Here is a 6,036-nt window from a genome sequence, read left to right on the forward strand (position 1 = left end):
CAGCGGCGCCCGGGCGGCGTCTCCTTAGAGAAAGGCGCATTGTGCGGGGGTCCGGCCGGGGGGCAGGGGACCGGGAGCAGCTTCCCCCTGCTTGTTTATTCAGCCGAGAACAGATGGCTCCTTATGCAGCCTGAGGGAAGGGAGGGGGCTTCACGGGTACCCCCGGGATCTGAGCAGGTCTGCGTCCCTCCATCCTCCGGTGGATCGGACACCTGGCTCTCTCTCTGGCCCTGCCTATCTCCTGGTATCCCCGAGTCTGGCTCAAATGCAGTTATAACTGGACTGGGAAGTCGGTGAGGAAGCGGGAGAAGTAACTGAACCCCTAAATGGATGAGATGGGGGCGGATAAGTGAATTTCACCAGGATTTTATCTACCTGTACTAGGGAGGAAGGAGATAGGGTGTCAGCCGGAACCTCTGGCCCAGGGTAGCCTGCCCAGCCTGTGCCTCACCCTCTGCTCTTCACCAAAACAAAACAAAACAAAAACTAACCCTCTTTCAGTAAAGAGCACAAACCAGTACAATTTCCCAAGTGCTTGTTAGAAACTGCAAAGATTAAAATGCTTCCTTAGAGTGATTATGGGCAAATTACTCTGGGTTTGTTTCCTTATGTGTAAATGTGGATAGAAAAGTTACCCCCTAGGGTGATGGTGAAATTATTTTAAGGTATCTAACATTGTGCCTGTTCTATATTAGGCTCTCCATTAATCATAGCTATTAAACTATTCTTATAATAATAGCTGACATGTTTAGCCTTGTGCATCATTCATAGCGATTTGCAGATATTTTCATCTTATCCTCACAACAAACTTGTGAGGTAGGAATTAGTGCCTTTATCATTCCTATTTTATAGACCAGGAAACTGAGTCAAAGAGAGGTTGTTTCCCAGACGTATGACTAGTAATAAGTTGAACCAGGGTGTATTTGTTTCCCATGGCTGCTGTAACAGTGCCACAAACTTAGTTGCTTAAGGAGTTCCCATTGTGGCTCAGTCTGTTAAGAACCCAACATAGTCTCCATAAGGATGCGGGTTCCAGCCCTGGCTTCACTCAGTGGGTTAAGGATCCCAAGTTGCCACAAGCTGTGGTGTAAGTCCCAGGCTTGGATTGGGTGTGGTTGTGGCCGTGGCCGTGGTGTAGGTTGCTAGCTGCAGCTGTGTTTCGACCCCTAGCCCTCGAACTTCCATGTGCCACAGGAGTAGCCAAGAAAAGGAAAAAAATTTTTTCAGTGGCTTGAAAAATGCAAATAGTTCTTGAGGCCAGAAGTCTAAAATGGGTTGTTAGGACTGCATTCCTTCTGGAGACTATTGTTTCCTCGCCCTTTTGAGCTTCAAGAGGCTATGTGAATTTGTCTCATCACCTCAACCTCTGCTTCTGGCATCACATCTCCTGCCTCTGACTCTGACTCTCCTGTCTCCATTTCATAAAGGATCCTTGTGATTATATTGGGCTGACCAGACAAGGCATGATAATCTCCCCATCTGCAAACTCTCTTTGCAAAGTAAGATACTTTTAAAAAATTCTTTTTGTAGCAATTGTAGATAGAGCTAGGAGGTTTTTTTCTTTTTTGTCTTTTTTTCTTTTCTTTTTTTTTTCTGAGGCATTCAACAGTTTGATGTGGGATCCCAGTTCCAGGTCAGGGATTGAATTCCAACCTGAAGCAGTGGATGTGCTGAATCATAACCACTAGACCACCAGGGAACTCCCTAAAGTAACATATTTACAGGTTCCAGAAATTAGGACGTGGACATCTTCAGGGGGGCATTATTGTGCCTACCACACCAGGCTAGACACCAGGAGGACTGAACTCAGAGCAGGCACTGTTAATCACACCTATGCTGGGATTGGGAAAAGCCCCTGATCTGGGGGCACTCAGGGGTCGAGAGGGGTAGCAGAAAGAAGGCCCGGAGCGTTCCTGTTGTGGCTCACCAGTAATGAATCCGACTAGTGTCCATGAGGATGCTGGTTTGGTCCCTGGCCCTCGCTCTGTGGGTTAAGGATCTGGTGTTGCTGTGGCTGTGGTGTAGGCCAGCAGCTGCGGCTCCGATTCGACCCCTAACCTGGGAACTTCCATATGCCATGGGTACAGCCCTAAAAAGAAAAAAAAAAAAAGAAAGAAAGAAAGAAAGAAAGCTCTTCAGGTGAGGGGATGGAATAAAGGCAGGTAAGGAGGGAGAAATCCCGGAGGAGGTGCCTTTTAGCCAAATCTTAACCTGTGGCTGGAATTTCTTCAGGTGGCTAAGTGAGATTTCACAGGTCAGCGAAGCAGAGGTAGGTGGGGGTCAGGAGTGACTGGAAGCACAGGGAGGGGGGGTGAAGGGATGATGGATAATTTACCTGGACATGACGGTCGATGAGCAAAAGCACTAAGCACAGCCCCTGGCCTGTGTGCCTGTCCAACCCCTTTGTTTCAGGGCAGGTAGACCAGGCCTGAAGGGCAGAATTGTCTGCTCGAGATCACAGTGAGAGAACTGCAGCTGGATCAGGCAGCAGTCTTGAGAGGATGTGATTGCAGTCGGGTCTGCAACTGATCCAGTGGCTCTAAGGCAAAGGCCAGGCTCCCTCCTTCTCCATGGCACAGGCCAGGACTGCTTTCTGCAGGGTTTTTTTCCCCCTCTCCAACTTTTTTTCCTGCAGTCTTTGAATTGGCCACTGGATGGCGCTTGGAGCTCTGAATTGGAGTCGGGTCCCAGAGTCCTTGCGGGTCCTTGGCGTCTGGCTCTTGGACTGGCCTTCTGTGAAAGATTCTCCTCCCCCTTCACACCATTCCCCCTCACTCTGGGGGACCACCCCAGCCTAGAAGCTGCTTCATTTCCTGGGCAATAACCACACACTCCTGGATTTGAAGACCAGCCCTGCTTCTTACTAGCTCTGCATAAGTGTTGATGGGCTGGTTCCCTTGTCCATCTCCTGATTCTCTTTTGGAGGGGCGGTTACAGGAGCCAGAACTCTGCCTGGTGCATAGTATGTATCCAGTGTGAGTGTTTGCTAAAAACCCAAAATGCATGGCTGAGACTTAACAAATTCTATGCTTTCTCATTGGGTTCTGAATAAGGCAAAGGAGCGGGAACTGCTGGGTCGTCATTCATGACAGTGCAGTGACAATATTGAGAGTCCACAGATGGAATCCTAACCAGATGATTCTTGCTGGTGTCCTGGATAGACTTTCTTGGTTTCTGACTTTTATTTCCTCGAACTACCGACTTTCCTGGCAAGGCTTCCAAGTTGCACAATTTCAAAAGTCTTGGTGGGAGTGAGGCATCTGGTTGGAACAGTGTGAATAGTGCCTGCCCCCTAGCAGTCATAAAAAGAGAGCAAAAGTGTATAGAATAAAAATAGGTAAATGTGAATCAAAACCAGATGGACATGGGGAAAATAAGCGGATGTGATATACAGCCAGTTGGAATTCTAGAGTGAGAGGAAAGAAAATCAGAGGAGAGAGAGTCGAAGAAGTAATGGGAGAGGGCTTTCCAGAATCAAAGAGTGATGCGAGTGTTTAGATCAAGAGCACACATCAACCGTGGAACAGAATGAATAAATTAATATCTACACAACATGGTACTTGGCTTTGGTTAAAAGCCAATAGGCCAGAAGCTAAGTTACAGGTTGTATTGGCAGGGAAAGTCTTACGTTGGTCAGCAGGTGGACTGCTCATGCCTGAAGGCAGTCCTCAGGCTCTGTGGCACCAATGGGAGTAGCTGGGATGACATATGGCCTTGGGCTCACCTATTGTGATGAAACCCTGGAAGTATCCAGAGGCCGGTATGTGAGCCTCAAACCCCCACGAAATTGCAAGGGTGTGTATTTCCCATGTATTCCCATAGTGGAAGAGTCAGAAGAGGCTGACCTCAGGCAAAACCCGGTTATGACCACAGCCTCTGGTGCCTTGGGCTCTGGAGACAAGATCACTTGCCTGTTCACCCGTTAGGAGGAGCATCTGTCTGGCATTTCTAACTTTAGCACTTTCTTCCATCACTGCAACAAGTTTGTGCCTGGGAGAGACTTCAAATGAAGACTCAGGATGATGTGTCGCCTTGACGTCAGGTGAGATAGGAAGAGACCTGAAATGTCCTAACCTCAGGGTCCCCTCCCAACTCTGCTCCCACTAATTAGGTCTCCAGCTAAACAACACCCTCATCAGGGACCAAGCACAATTCCCACTTTCCCTGAGGAATGCCTTTCAGTTCCTTGCCAGCTCGTGGAATCATCCCAACAAGCCACTCACAGCCTTCTATGGGAACCAGGGGACATACTACCAACACCGCCTCCCATGACCCTTGGTTGCCCACTCTAGTGCAATTTCTTTCTTTTCTTTTCTTTTTTGCTTTTTAGGGCGGCACCCACAGCATATGGAGGTTCCCAGGCTAGGGGTTGGATCTGAGCTATAGCTGCCAGCTTACACCACAGCCACAGCAACTCGGGATCTGAGCCACATCTGTGACCTGTACCCACAGCTCATGGCAGTGCCGGATCCTTAACCCACTGAGCGAGGACAGGGATCAAACCCACCACCTCATGGTTCCTAGTCAGATTCATTTCCGCTTTGCCACCACAGGAACTCCTCAAGTGCAATTTCACGTGGTCCTGCATGGTGTGTGCTGTCCTCTCTTGAGCTGTGAGTATGTGTCACTGGTAAACTGCTGTTGATCTCATCCAGTCAGTGCTGGGGGTCATGTGTTCGACTGTCCTCAGACCCTAGAGCAGGGACCCCTTCCTCACCAGTGGGATCTCCCTTAGAAGTGTTTTTACCCCAGTCCCTTCTGATCTGGGTCCTGGAACTGAGGGCTGTTTGGGGATGTGGAGCAGGAGACCACATCCTAAAGAGTCTTGGGTATGAACCTCGGCTCTGCTGTCAAGTGACTGACTGCAAGCAAGCCCTGTCTCTCTCTCATCCTCTACATTGGTGAAGGGTTGGTTGCAAAACCAGGAGCCATCCTCGCTAGTTTAAGCAGAAAGCTACTTCTTATCAGGAATTAGTATCTACAAAATTGCTTGAAGGGCTGGAGAAAGACACAGTAAACTGAGTTTTGAGGATACATTTCCTCCCCCACGTTATCCTGCTTAAGCCATAATCCAGGAATGCTTCTCAGCCATGGTCTGTGCCTTGCGTTCTGCTTCCCTCCAGACTGTTCTGGTGGAGGGAGCACACCCGATCAGGGAAACCCAAATCAGAGCCAGAACCCCGGCTCCGTGGGGGTAGGGGGGAAGGTGGTCTCAGAAGTGTAGCTTTCACCTTTCCAGCCTCTGTGCTTTGTAGCGTGTACACAGGAAGGAGCTCGAAATGGACGTTGAGTCAGGTCATAGATGCCGCTATACCTCTGCTCTCTGATATGCGTCGCTGGGATTTCTCCGTGGGATGGAAATAGCTGTGGGATTGCTGCCTAGAGTCAAGCCCAAACTTGTACCACAGTCAGAGTCCCTCTGGAGATGATCCGGATAAGTGTTTTTCAACCCTACAGACCCCGATGCCTTTAATTTTTTAGTAATAAATCTCTAATCACATCCCCTTTACTCATCTGAATTAAAATTGATCTCTCACATAGCTTGGCTACATATGCAATATAAAAAACAGGACACTATCAGGTCCCGGCTGTAATTATAGAAATGAGGTCAACGCAAAGTTAAATTTATAGTAAAGTGATATGTATCCCACTCTTTAAATGTTCCGTCAAGGTTATTATCAAGATGTAAGCAATCTATTCGTAGGGAAGATACACGGAAATGCTCATGGATAAAGGAGCGTGCTGTATACAACTTACTTTCAAGGCTCAGAATAAACCATGACATCGGAGGTCCCGTCCTGGCGCATTGGAAACGAATCTGACTGGGAACCATGAGGTTGCGGGTTCCAGCCCTGGCCTCACGGAGTGGGTTAAGGACCCAATGTCACTGTGAGCTGTGTGTGATGTAGGTTGCAGACGCGGCTCGGACCTGGTGTAGGCTGGCACCTGTAGCTCCGATTGGACCCCTAGCCTGGGAACCTCCATATGCCTCGGGTGCGGCCCTAAAAAGACAAGAAAAAAAAAAAACAAAAAAAC

This window comes from Phacochoerus africanus, chromosome 3, assembly GCF_016906955.1.
Source record: "Phacochoerus africanus isolate WHEZ1 chromosome 3, ROS_Pafr_v1, whole genome shotgun sequence".
Lineage (NCBI taxonomy): Eukaryota > Metazoa > Chordata > Mammalia > Artiodactyla > Suidae > Phacochoerus > Phacochoerus africanus.